The sequence below is a fragment of the Protopterus annectens genome, chromosome 7.part0, assembly GCF_019279795.1.
Source record: "Protopterus annectens isolate FY-2018-M chromosome 7.part0, PAN1.0, whole genome shotgun sequence".
In the NCBI taxonomy this organism is placed as follows: domain Eukaryota; kingdom Metazoa; phylum Chordata; order Ceratodontiformes; family Protopteridae; genus Protopterus; species Protopterus annectens.
Window position 1 is genome coordinate 338,219,618 of NC_056739.1, and position 12,844 is coordinate 338,232,461.

Sequence of the window (12,844 nt, forward strand, 5' to 3'; positions counted from 1 at the left end):
TGGTGTGATAGATTCACTCCCAGTGTGCACTTAAAGAAAATAATTCTTCATCAGTAGATAAATGAAACACTTAGCTGTGATAGTTTCACATCTCAGTGTACTTGTAAAGAACTAGTTCTTCAACAGTAGATAAATAAGACACTTTGGTGTGATAGATTCACATCCCAGTGTACATGTAAAGGAACTAGTTCTTCATCAGTAGATAAATAAGACACTCTGGTATGATAGATTCACATCCCAGTATATTTTCCCACTTCTGGAACAATCTTACACAGTATGTCAGGCAGAATTCACCTTTGTCACCTTCAAGGCAAATCAAAATAAAGGCAAGGGCAACATCAAATTCTCCTCCAGGTCTATCCTGTAGTGTCCTCCTTGAGGCTGGAAGGAACTTTTGAATATTTTTTTTTGGCTAGACTTTTCATGGTCTGCAGACTTGATTGCCCAGTACTTACCTATGAACCTTAAGTACACTGATGGATTTTGCACAATTTCCTCTTTTTCCACACTTTTTACTCTCTTCTTCACTGCCTCCATCATCTATCTCCCATCTCTTTAGAGACACTTCCAGCAATCTCTTCCATCTGAATGCAGTCATTTTAATACACTTTTCTGACCCAGTTTTCAGTACCACTTTCCACCCAACCACTGCCACCTAATTTCATTTGCTCATATTCCCTTCCCAGTCTCTCAGCACATACATGAAAAGAGACATGGAAGAGCTCTCTGATCATGTAGCCCAGGCTGGTATGACCCTGACCCTGAGTAGTATCCTGCCCTCACCAAGAATGATGCCTCAGTATAAAGAAAAAATGATCAATTTCAACAATTGGCTAAGCTTCTGGTGTCATTCAAAGGAGATCCAGTGTCTGTCAGCCTGGGATGACATGCTTGACAAGCCGCGTTTCTTCGCAAGAGACAGCTTGCACCTGTCACCCCTAGGCTTTCGAATACTGGCCAAGGCTCTTGCTGCTCCCATAGTACCTTTTTTAGGCAAGGCTCAAAAGTCAAACCCACCTCCATAAACAGCACAATTAACAAAAAACTGAGGGTTATGCTACTCAATGCCAGGAGTTTAAATTGCAAAATGCATGCACTCCAAGCACTCCTCAGTATGGAGAACATCGACATCTGTGCAGTAACTGAAACCTGGTTCAAGGCTCCAGACAGCACCCCAGCACTACCAGGCTACAACTTATACCACATATTTCGGCCACAGAACATGGATCGAAACACAAAAGGAGGGGGTGTATCTATATTCATCAAGGATACCTACACCTCTAGGTTAGTGATGCAGCATGATACCTCTGAGATCATCCATGTGCAACTAACATCGGGCATATCTGCAATGCAAATTGTGGCCTTCTACAGATCACCCTCCATAACCCAGGACCACCACTCCACCTTTCTAGAGACACTGGAAAACATGAAGGTCCTACCAAACACCCTGATATTGGGCAATTTCAATTACACTACCATTACCTGGGAAAAATACTCGAGTACAAATTTCCAGGCCCAGCGCTTCCTGGATTTCATCAACTCAAACACCCTGGATCAACTGGTAAACTTCCCGACCAGAGGTGAAAACATATTGGACCTGGTCATCACTAACATGGGCGAAAGGTGTTCCACACCAGAGGTCAACCCATCACTCATTAAATCAGACCATAAACTAATCACTCTGGATGTCCACACCCCACCACCACCCCCAACTAAGGAAACCACAGTAAAAAACATTTCTAAAGCAAGCATCACCTTACTTAAAACAGAGGTAGTAAGTTTTACAGTCCCCACGCTAAAGGATAATGTTGCCCAAGATGCAGAAATCTTTACAAATGCACTCTATGAGCACCTACAAGGATGCATGGATCATGCCATCCCTAGCAAAACCAAGACTCACTCCTCTAAGAGAAGGAAACCAGTTTGGTGGACTCCTGCAATAAACAGGCTATACAATAGAAGGAGGAAACTAGTTCAGAAAAAAAGCAAATCCCAAGAAGGAAAGACATCCCTGATCAGTATCAGTAAGAAACTGAGGCCCCTCATGAAATCATCCAAGGCTAAATTCAAAAGAAAAATAGCCAGGGATTCAAAAGATAACCACAAAGCCTTCTTCAGCTATGTTAAGAATCTAAGTGGCAACTCACAGATATGCACTGAACTAGTGCAAACTAGCACAAAATATACTGAACCTACTGATATTGCCAACATCCTGGCAGATAGATTCAGTGCAAACTTCACCCCCCCTCACCTCCAAAAGGGCCCACAACAATACCAGAAAAGAGTAGTGTCCCAAAAATCACAGACACACAGGTGAAAACAGCCCTTTCAAAAGCCAAAAACACAGCATCAGTGGGACCAGATGGTGTCCCAGGCTGCATCTTGCATGAACTACAGAATGAACTAACCCCCACCTAAACACACTGTTCAACCTCAGCCTCTCCACAGGCTACATGCCCATAGAATGGTGCACAGCAACAGTTATTCCTCTCCACAAAGGAGGGGCCACAACTGACCCTGGTAACTATCACCCCATAAGCCTGACTAGCCTGGTCTGCAAGGCTATGGAGCGCATCATCATGGAACTCATTAACAGACATTGGGAACCTCCAAACACTTGACTCAACCCAGTTCGGCTTTAAGGGCAGATCATGCCTACTAAACCTGGTTGACTTCTTCGAGACAGTCACCAAGGCCATAGACGAGGGAAAGGTGGTTCACACAGCCTACCTTGACCATGCCAAGGCTTTTGACATCATTCCCCACTCGGTTATTACAGAAAAACTCACCAGCCTGAACATAAACCCCTACGTCACGAGATGGGTTGCCAACTGGCTTACAGACAGAACTCACATGGTAAGAATAGCGAGCTCCAGGTCTGACTCTAAACCAGTCACAAGTGGTGTCCCACAAGGTTCGGTCCTGGGACCCCTACTGTTCGGCATATACTTCTCAGAAGTACAGGTAAACACAGGAGGACTATGGCTAACCAAGTTCATCGATGACTGTGAACTGGGAGCCATAATCGACTCTCCGGATGACACGGACATCTTCCAAAAGGGTGTTACTGAGACAGACACCTGGTGTCAAAGTCATGGCCTCAAGCTAAATGCCAAAAAATGCATAGTCATCCCATTTGGGAAAACAAAACACCCAAGAATTACCACATAGGTGGCAACCCCCTTAATACAGAAGAGGTAATAAGAGATATGTGGACCCAGGTAGATAGTAATCTCTCCTTTGACAATCATATTGCCAAAGTAGTTAGGAAATCCTTCTATGTGGCCCATCTAATTACTAAAGGGTTTGCATCTAGAAATAAAGAGGTTATAGTGCCCCTCTACTCGTCACTCATTAGACCCATCATAGAGTACAATGCCCCATTTAGGATGTACCTCATAAGACCCTTCCAACAGCTGGAAAGACCACAAAAGTACCTCACCAAGAGGATTACTGGTCTTAAACATATGTCCTATGCAGCCCAACTGAAAAAACTCTGGCTGTACTCTGTGGCATATCGCTTATTCAGAGGTGATCTCTGCCTGACTTACAAAGCCATGTCCAACTCAGAATTGATGGACATGCTCCACCTAAAGAAATCCAAGTCACTGCGAGCCACACGCTCTAGTGAGCTAAACCTCACCACAACAATAAATAGAACATGCTGGAGGGATAGATTCCTGTCAAAGAGACTCCCCATACTTTGGAAAAAAATTCCGAACTACATTAGGCAGAGCCCCTCACTAACACTCTTCAAGAGAAGCCTTGACAATTGGATGGGTAACAGAAAATACACCCCTGGGATCACTTCAATGGCTCTGCTTGACAGTGGATCAGTTAATTAATCAATGGGGCGGTGAAAGCTGACACACTCTGGCTAGGCTTATAAATGCCCTGGGGCAGATAGCCTAGTACCTACCTATGAACCTATGAACCTATGTATTCTATCTTCTCTTGCTCTGCTGTCTTTATACATTGATAGTGCATTCAAAAAGATGAGGGGTGTTCACCAATCTCTGCAGCATGCAGATATCTCTTTGGTCATCTTAATAGCTTCCTAAATGTTAATCTGCTTGTGCCCAAGTGGGTGGGCAACTACATACTGGCATTATAAGTCTGTTGTTTATTACCTTGATCACAACCAGGCCTGTTCTTTCTGTCATTAGCTCTGTGACTGCATTCACTAGGACTACACTATTTGTCTTCTCCTTTCCCCCATCTAACGCTTCACTTTATTTAATCAATAACTGTAAATCTCCTTCTCCACCCACTCATGTACAGTCCTTGTGCTGCCCATCTTGGCAGACTACCCAGGGTTTGAGTCAACCCTACCTTTGGTTGACATTTGTTTAGCTGACAAAATCTAAGCAACTAAACAGATGGTTAACAGGTATGCAAAATCGCACAATTCTCTACATCCCTTTTCCTGAGATTGTGCAGTCGCTCAGTTGCTATATATAATTAGTAAGGGATAGCAGGAAGGTTTGCCCTCCTGAAAAAAAAATATGTTTTATTATGGGTGTCTTGCCTCCTGCAAAAATGATGTTTTATTATAACATTTTAATTAGAAGTTTTCCTTGCATCAAGATTGTCGATTGGTATATATGTAGTAGCTTAACATTCACAGGACAAACGTACTATGTACTTAATGTCAGCAGTCAGCTTGACTAACCATGTATTACAAACAGCAAGCACTGTCATATTCTTTAATGGCATAGCTCAGAAAATGAGTTCTAACATGGATCCAGCCACTGGGGGGTCTGCAGGTCCAACAGATTTCCCATACAGGATCTTGAATTATGGTCTCTGGGGATCTAGTGATACAAGCTCCCTCACTCCCCCTAAAGCATTCAGCATCTCAAGCTTAATGTGCACCATAACTTATAAACTTAAATCTAAGAAGATATATATATATATATATATATATATATATATATATATATATATATATATATAAAAAAAAATATATATATATATATATATATATATATATATGGGTCCCCTTGACTTCATCGACACGCCGAAACACCGACGCTAAGAAGACCGACACGAGAAGACCGACGAGACAGATGATCGACAATGTGAAATCCCGACAGCCGAAACACCAACATGGGCAACGTGTGAGCGCGAGTTGGTAAGTGAGCGAGAGTGAGGGATTTAGCGTTAGGGAGTGGACAGGTAAGTGTGTGCTAGTGAGGGATTTAGCATTAGGGAGCGGACAGGTAAGTGTGCGATAGTGAGGGATTTAGCATTAGGGAGCGGACAGGTAAGTGTGAGATAGTGTGGGATTTAGGGTTAGGGTGTGGGAAAGGTGAGTGTGTGGTAGTGACTGACTTTAGGTGTAGTGACGGATTAAGTAAGTTAGGGTTAGGGTGCGGGTAGGGTAAGTGTGCAATAGTGACGGAATGTAGGTTTAGTGGCGGGTTAAGTGAGTTAGGGTTAGGGTGCGGGTAGGGTAAGTGTGCGGTAGTGTCGGACCTTAGGGTTAGGGTTTGGGTTAGGGTTAGTGCATGTATAGTTGTGTGTTATGTTACAACTCGGAATTAATGGACATGCTCCACCTCAAAAAATCCAAATCCACCAAAACCACTAGAGCAAGAGACTTAAACCTTAGCACGGATATAAATAGGACGTGCTGGAGGGATAGATTTATCACCCAGAGACTCCCCATGCTGTGGAATAAAATCCCGGTCCATGTGAGGCAGAGCACCTCGCTGGCTCTGTTCAAGAGAAATCTTGACCGGTGGATGGAAGATCGTAGGTTTACCCCGGGAATCATCTCTGTGTCACTACTGGACAGAGGCACAACAAACTAATGGGCACAGTATTTCTAACATAAGGGGCGGCGTAAGCCACATAACTTTGGGCTAGGCTTATAAATGCCCTAGGGCAGTTAGCCTAGTATAAATCTATGAACCTATGTGTAGTTTACATTTTGTGTGTCGGTGTTTTGGGTGTCGGTGTTATGGTGTTCGGTTTTGTGAGTTGTCGGTTTTGTGCGTTTTCGGTGTTTTGGTGTCGTTGTTTTGAGTGTCGGGTTTGTGGCGTGTCGGTGTTGTGATAGGGATCTATATATATATATATATATATATATATATATATATATATATATATATATATATATATATATATGGGTCTACTTCATAAGATTGGCAGACCATTTGATCGACATTCATTTAGTAGAAAGTTCATTTGATCGACAACCATTATTCAAGGCACTTAACAGGGATTCCCCCCCCTCCTCAATGTTGTGTGACCCTGGAGTTGTTATATATAGTTGGAGGTGTGGGGGGCACAGCCCCCCACATTTGGGGGGTGTGGGGGGCAAATCCCCTCACCTATTTCCTTTAAAACATGAACATACAACAAAAACTACACATTAAAAAAAAAAATGGCACGGGGGCTTAGCCCCCCCCCCAACTATATATATCAACTCTAGGGTTGTACAACATTGGGGAGGGGGGCAAATCCCAGGTTTTTTGCCTTGAATACTGGTTGTCGATCAAATGAATGTCGATCAAATGGTCTGTCGATCTTATGAAGTAGACCCATATATATATATATATATATATATATATATATATATATATATATATATATATATCAACTATAGCAATATCTATCTACATCTGTATGTATGCGTATGTGTGTGTGTGTGTGTGTATATGTATATATATATGTATATATATATATATATATATATATATATATATATATATATATATATATAGATATATATATATATATATATATATATATATATATATATATATATATATATATATATATATCTGTGCATATCAATTTCATACCCGGCCTTAGGCATAGGCCAACTAGGCAGCCACCTAGGGTGCTGTATTAGTAGGGGTGCTTTTCCAGTAATTTGGACGGCATAGGTAGACCATGATGGGGGTACCAGGTGATGTGGGGGGTACTGTAGGGCCCTTTTCGCCTAAGGCACCAGTTGACCAAAGGCTAGCCCTGATCAATATAGCTACCTCTTTCTATATACACACACACACACGCACACACATATATATCTATATATATATATATATATATATATATATATATATATCTACATATACATACATACACGTGTGTGGGTCTATGTCTTAACACTGAAACTCATAATGTCGAACCCATATCACTGAAAACTCATAAAACTGAAAACATTCTCCATAAGAAATCTATCTTAGAAATATGTTTCTGCATCATCACACCCCCTTACTTGTATGTAATAACTCCACAATCGCACACATGTTGACAAGAAAAACACACACGCACACCAGTGAATCAGTGCTTAAGAGCAAATATTGCCATCTATATATCTGGTGGTACAGCATGAGGATTACCATTGCAGTTCATGCATACTGTGCTAGACTCACTTCCCTAATAACTACTATGATAAGAAGTGACATCACCTCTTACATTCTACATAGTTCTATATAGTGCTACACTTTTCAGTGTTATGAGTTTTCAGTGTTATTACTGGGGCCCATATGCCTATATTTATATCTATATCTATATACCCCTCTCTCTCTCTCTCTCTCTCTCTATATATATATATATATATATATATATATATATATATATAAAGTATGCTATCTGTAGAAACAATAACAGCAAGTAAAACATAACTTCAAACAAAACACTGAAAATGGGATTAGCTACTTCACATTATACCATGACCCCCCATTAATATTCCAAAACGTGCACGCTGATTGGCCAGCGTGCACATTGTAAATCGACTTATACTAATGGAAAAAGGTCTGGTCGCCCGGACTTTTTCCATTAGTATAAGTCTCTTTTAAAACACTGTCTCGCTATGTTAAAAGAGTTTAACATAGCGACACAGGTTTAAAAAAAGCAACGGAGATCTCCATTGCTTATTTTAAAGCTGTCTCACTATGTTAAACCCATTTAACATAGCGAGACAGGTTTAAAAAAAAAAAAGCAATGGAGAAAGCAAGATCTCCATTGCTTTTTACTGTTTCGCTATGTTAAATGGGTTTAACATAGCGAGACAGCTTTAAAATAAGCAACGGACATCTCCGTTGCTTATTTTAAAGCTGTCTCGCTATGTTAAACCCATTTAACATAGTGAAACAGAAAAAGCAATGGAGATCTTGCTTTCTCCATTGCTTTTGGCCATGCGCAGTACATCAGAACTGCCACGGATACCAGACAGCTGCGGAAGGGCAGCAAAGAGGCATTATACAATTCCATTATTTAAATAATGTTATAGTATAACAGCAATAACCCACTTCTGGGTTTGGGTAATGCGGGATTTACCCACGGTTGTCTTTGTTTGGTCCCTCGGGCGACCACGCCAACCGTGGGTAAATCCCACATTACCCACACCCAGGCGTGGGTTATTGCTATAATAAGCCATGTATTTATGTAGCTTTTCAAATGCAATGCACATATATCATTTAAACATGCATATAATGTAAAATTGTCTATGCCTTAATTGCAGTGATCTGTAGTCCACTTGAACTGTTTACTTGTAACTTTAATTTATCCACACAAATAATAAACTCAGGTGTCCAAAGATTTAGCTAGTTAATATGTTTTCATAGCTCAGAATAATGGCACATTTCACAATGATATTGGTAAAAAAAATATTTTATATTTTATTTTCATTTATTTTATTTTACTTATACCAAAAATATGTTTATATTATAACAGCAGTAGAAAAAAAACCTGGGTCAAGTAATCAAGTTAACACTGAGAGATAATATAACAGTTTGCTTAAAAGTTCCCTTTTCTAATAATTTTGAAAGTTTTCATTCTCATAACCAGAGTTAGCTCATCTCATCTACTTCCACAGTAGTAAAAAAATACAGCATATGTACACACACACACACACACACACACACACACACACACACACACACACACACACACACACACACACACACTGGCCTGCTGCTTCCATCACGGAACACAGTCATGAAATGCACATCTGGTTATTTTAGGAAATTTATTTCAAAAACATTGTCTGACCCAAGATAAATATCCAAAGCAAATAATGCCACAATATAACATATTTATAAAATAATACTCTTAACCATAATAATGCATTCAAGTCCTGCTTGTGCTTTGGAGAAAAGAGTCTACCCGGGAATCAGAGAAAGTTTACAAAAATGACAGCCTTCCTTGGCAAGTTTAGATATTAATTTAAACTGGTATTTGTAGTTTTCATTGTGCAGGAAGTAGTGGCACTTTGCCAGACTTAAGACATGTTTCTGCCATCTGCTACAAGTGCACTCATGTTGTGTGGCTCAGGTCAGCCCACAACTCCCCTTAGTGAGGGTGCAAAGCCACATCTGACACATGATTATGCACCTTTCTACACGCAGTAAACATTACTCATGCTTGTAAAGTATGCTTCAGTATCAAGGGCACTGCACAAAAGGATACAAAAACAAAGATCCAAGTTACACAGCCAAAAATAATGTTGCCCAAAACAAAACAGCATTTTCATCATGTAGTAATGAGCTGTGCTTTCCTAATACCCACAGACCTTCTCTATTTGTGAGGGTTTACTGCATATATCACTGTTCTTAAATAAGCAACTCTGAGGTCACTCACACAAAAATCTTTTTGTTCAACCAGCAGTGGTTTTGCTGTGGAAATGAGAAGATCAATACAATATTCTTGCCAGTAGTGCAAAAACTGGGTACAGTACACTGGAAGCATTCAGGTATATTGCACTGGTACAGCTCTTTGTTGCCTCAAGCAATACTGGACATTGTACTTAGATCCACTGTAAATCATAGACCTGTACATATTTTTATACTTGGTCACTCTTCCAACCTTCCACCCCACCTCCTTAATCACAACACTTGATCTTAAATTACTTTTGACTTCAACCATGCATTTTACCTGTGTGTGTTTCCAAAATGGGGCTAACATCTTGTTTTTTTTAAGAACAGTCATACTATGACTGATCAATCCAATAACTCTTTGGATATTTAACATTTTTTTTAAATGTAGCTGTGCTCTCTGAGAAAATATATAACTTTGTCATAAGCTAGACATTGTTCTTATAGCTTTAAGAGGAAAGACTTTTTTTATTTTTATTTTTTTACAATATGAAGTATTTTAGCACTCACTATGATATATAAACTGTAGCTAGTAGCAACTGCTACACTTTAAAGCATACAAGAGCTTTTTTTTTTTTTTTTAATCATAACTGAAGCATTTGGAGCTCTATATGTAACAAACTGTAGCAAAGAGTTTGCTACAATTTAAAGGAAAAAAGAAATGAAACTCATAGCACTCTGTTACATAAACTGTAGCAGAAAATTACAAATACAAGCAGTTGCTCCTCACTTGAGGGTTGGAGGCTGCTAGAACAAGGAATGACACCAGGTAACTAATTGTACCCCCGGCAGGATGCATGAAATGACAGACGGAACTCCTGTTTTCTTTAGACAATGAAAAGAATTCTAGTTACAGATTCTTTTGTTTACATTTTCTCCACTTTCTTTTTATAGTGATTGACTTTGTATTTCTTCCAGTCATTTCAATCTCTATAGTTACAAAATGGATTGCTCTACTCTTTAGAAGTTTAGTGCAAATGAACTAGATACTGTCCTTTTTTTCTCTTCTTGACATACACAGACCATATTTCCTCTATTTAAGAATGTCTCTATCTGGTTCACTATTTTCAAAATAAATAAATATGCACTGTGTTATTTTTTTTTCGTTCTGTCCTTCACAGTGTAGTACCTGCATGTTATCTTCTCTGCCAGTTTGCACTAGATACATTTCCAATGGATGTTGGCTACCTGCCAGGCACTGGGAGAGGCACTTAGCTTTGGAATTTGTTCCAGTTTAGTAAAACAGCCAGATCAGGCTTTCTTTTACAACAAAACATCTCTGGATAAGTAACACACACACGTGTGTGTGTGTGTGTGTGTGTGTGTGTGTGTGTGTGTGTGTGTGTGTGTGTGTGTGTGTGTGTGTGTGTTTGTGTGTTTGTGTCTGTGTGCGTGTGTGCGTGTGTGCGTGTGTGTGTGTGTGTGTGTGTGTGTGTGTGTGTGTGTGTGTGTGTGTGTGTGTGTGTCTCTGTCTGTGTTTGTTTAAAACAGATTCCACTGGAAATTACAGTTTTGTCCTCTTGACAACAAAACATTTTTAGCAGTATAGAAATATCAGCATGTTCATTTCCTCCCTGATTATCTATGACTTCCTCAATAAGATATTTTTACACTAAACACGTGTAGGCATATGTGCTTGTGGTTACCTGCTACAGACTATTAATTGCACGCATATAACTTAGCATGACTAGAAGCTTTCCATGCCTGTCAGAACTGAGGGCCTCAGTTAATACAGAATTTATACAGTGTACTTGCTAAGTTTCTACAGGTCAGTAACAGCAGGATAATGGGTCACCCCCACTGAATCCCTTCCTATAAAGTATATTTGTGAACTAGAAAGTTAGGTATTGCTATGGAAGGGGGCATCAAAAGATATACATGACTTTCATGTAGAGAGAGTGTTCCTCAGAACTTTACCCAAGTTTATATGTTCTCTTGTAAAACACAAAAGTAAAACTACAAAAATAGAAGTTTAAGCATATACAAAAATGAAAACGGGGTAGCTGAATACATAGAAAGAAAAGCAGTTAGATATCTGCACAAACGATAGTTTTCTTACGCTGGCAGCAGTGACAGAAATTATTAGAGGGTCCCAGCTACCCTGGTTTAACCCTGAGGGATCCTTTTTTGAGGCCACAAGTCTGCAATGCTACTGAAATAAGAATCTAGTGCTACTCTCTAACAAAGTATTATACGCATTGCAACTCCCAGACTTTCATTACACACAGTCACTTATCTGGCAAAACATACCCACACCTCAACAAGAAATACCTGACCTCCGAATGTACTCACACATGTTACAAAATGCAAAAATCTACAAGGCACACTTGCTCCTCTGAAACAGCTGCCCATCCAGAATGCATAAAAACCTGCTTGTATATCCTTAAACCTGTTTGTCATAAAAGACATGTAAATGTTAACAAATTATGCCCTCATAGTATTTTGTAACAAAGATAACCATTCTTAACGCAGAGATTCTTTTTACATTGCCTGAAATGTTTTTCTCCAAGCATGTTCCATCATGCTTTGGTGGCAAAGCACATTGATCTGATCACACAATGAAGATCTGGCAAGTAGCCAAGTGAAGTAAGCCTGTGCTATTAATGATTTACCTTCTCAGAGGGAAAATCTCTCAGCCTACATAAATGCATATAGAAATAATCTAATTATGCAAAGGTGTATGTAGACACTCTGGACTACCAACTCTGCTGAAGTTAAGTCAACAAGAGCTTTTCTTCTCCTTTGAACATGTAGTCTAGCAAAAATTACAGTACAAAAGCCTTCACATAAAAGCACAGTTCCTTCTGGAGGGGCTTATAGCCTATCTGGTTGCACATATTTCTTCTATCAATCGGTGGCAAGGTTGGGCAGTGTCACAGCTGTGGTACCAGTACCATAACAATCGACTGACAGTACCATGCCCTTCTGTACACAAGGTTTTCCTTTTCAGGCTTTATTTGCTGGAAGTTCAGATCTATATTGGCAACCACTACTTTGGCATAGCTTACATATTCAGTTCCTTTCTTGTCAGCAGTAGCCAGATACTAGATGCCAGTTAAAATGTCCACTCTGTTGGTTTCGTTCACATCTTCCAGGAGTATGGACAGCTGAGCATGATGTTAGGATGTCAAATCCAACAACACTGTTAGTGCAAATAAAGAATTTATACAGCGGCCAAACGAACCTAAAAAAAATGTATGACAGATTTTAGCTGTGGAAAAATTTACATAAAC

The 12,844-nt window shown here is 39.7% G+C and overlaps 1 protein-coding gene across 1 annotated transcript in view; it reads right to left on the reverse strand.

The window, feature by feature from the left end:
- Positions 1 to 11,017: 11,017 nt before the first annotated feature.
- The window catches only part of LOC122806454 (mucin-12-like), an 88,968-nt gene continuing 87,141 nt past the window's right edge, over positions 11,018 to 12,844 (reverse strand). Inside the window, exon 9 of the mRNA XM_044076913.1 lies at positions 11,018 to 12,795. The gene's annotated coding sequence lies outside the window, so the exon portion shown is untranslated. The remainder of the gene's footprint in view (positions 12,796 to 12,844) is intronic.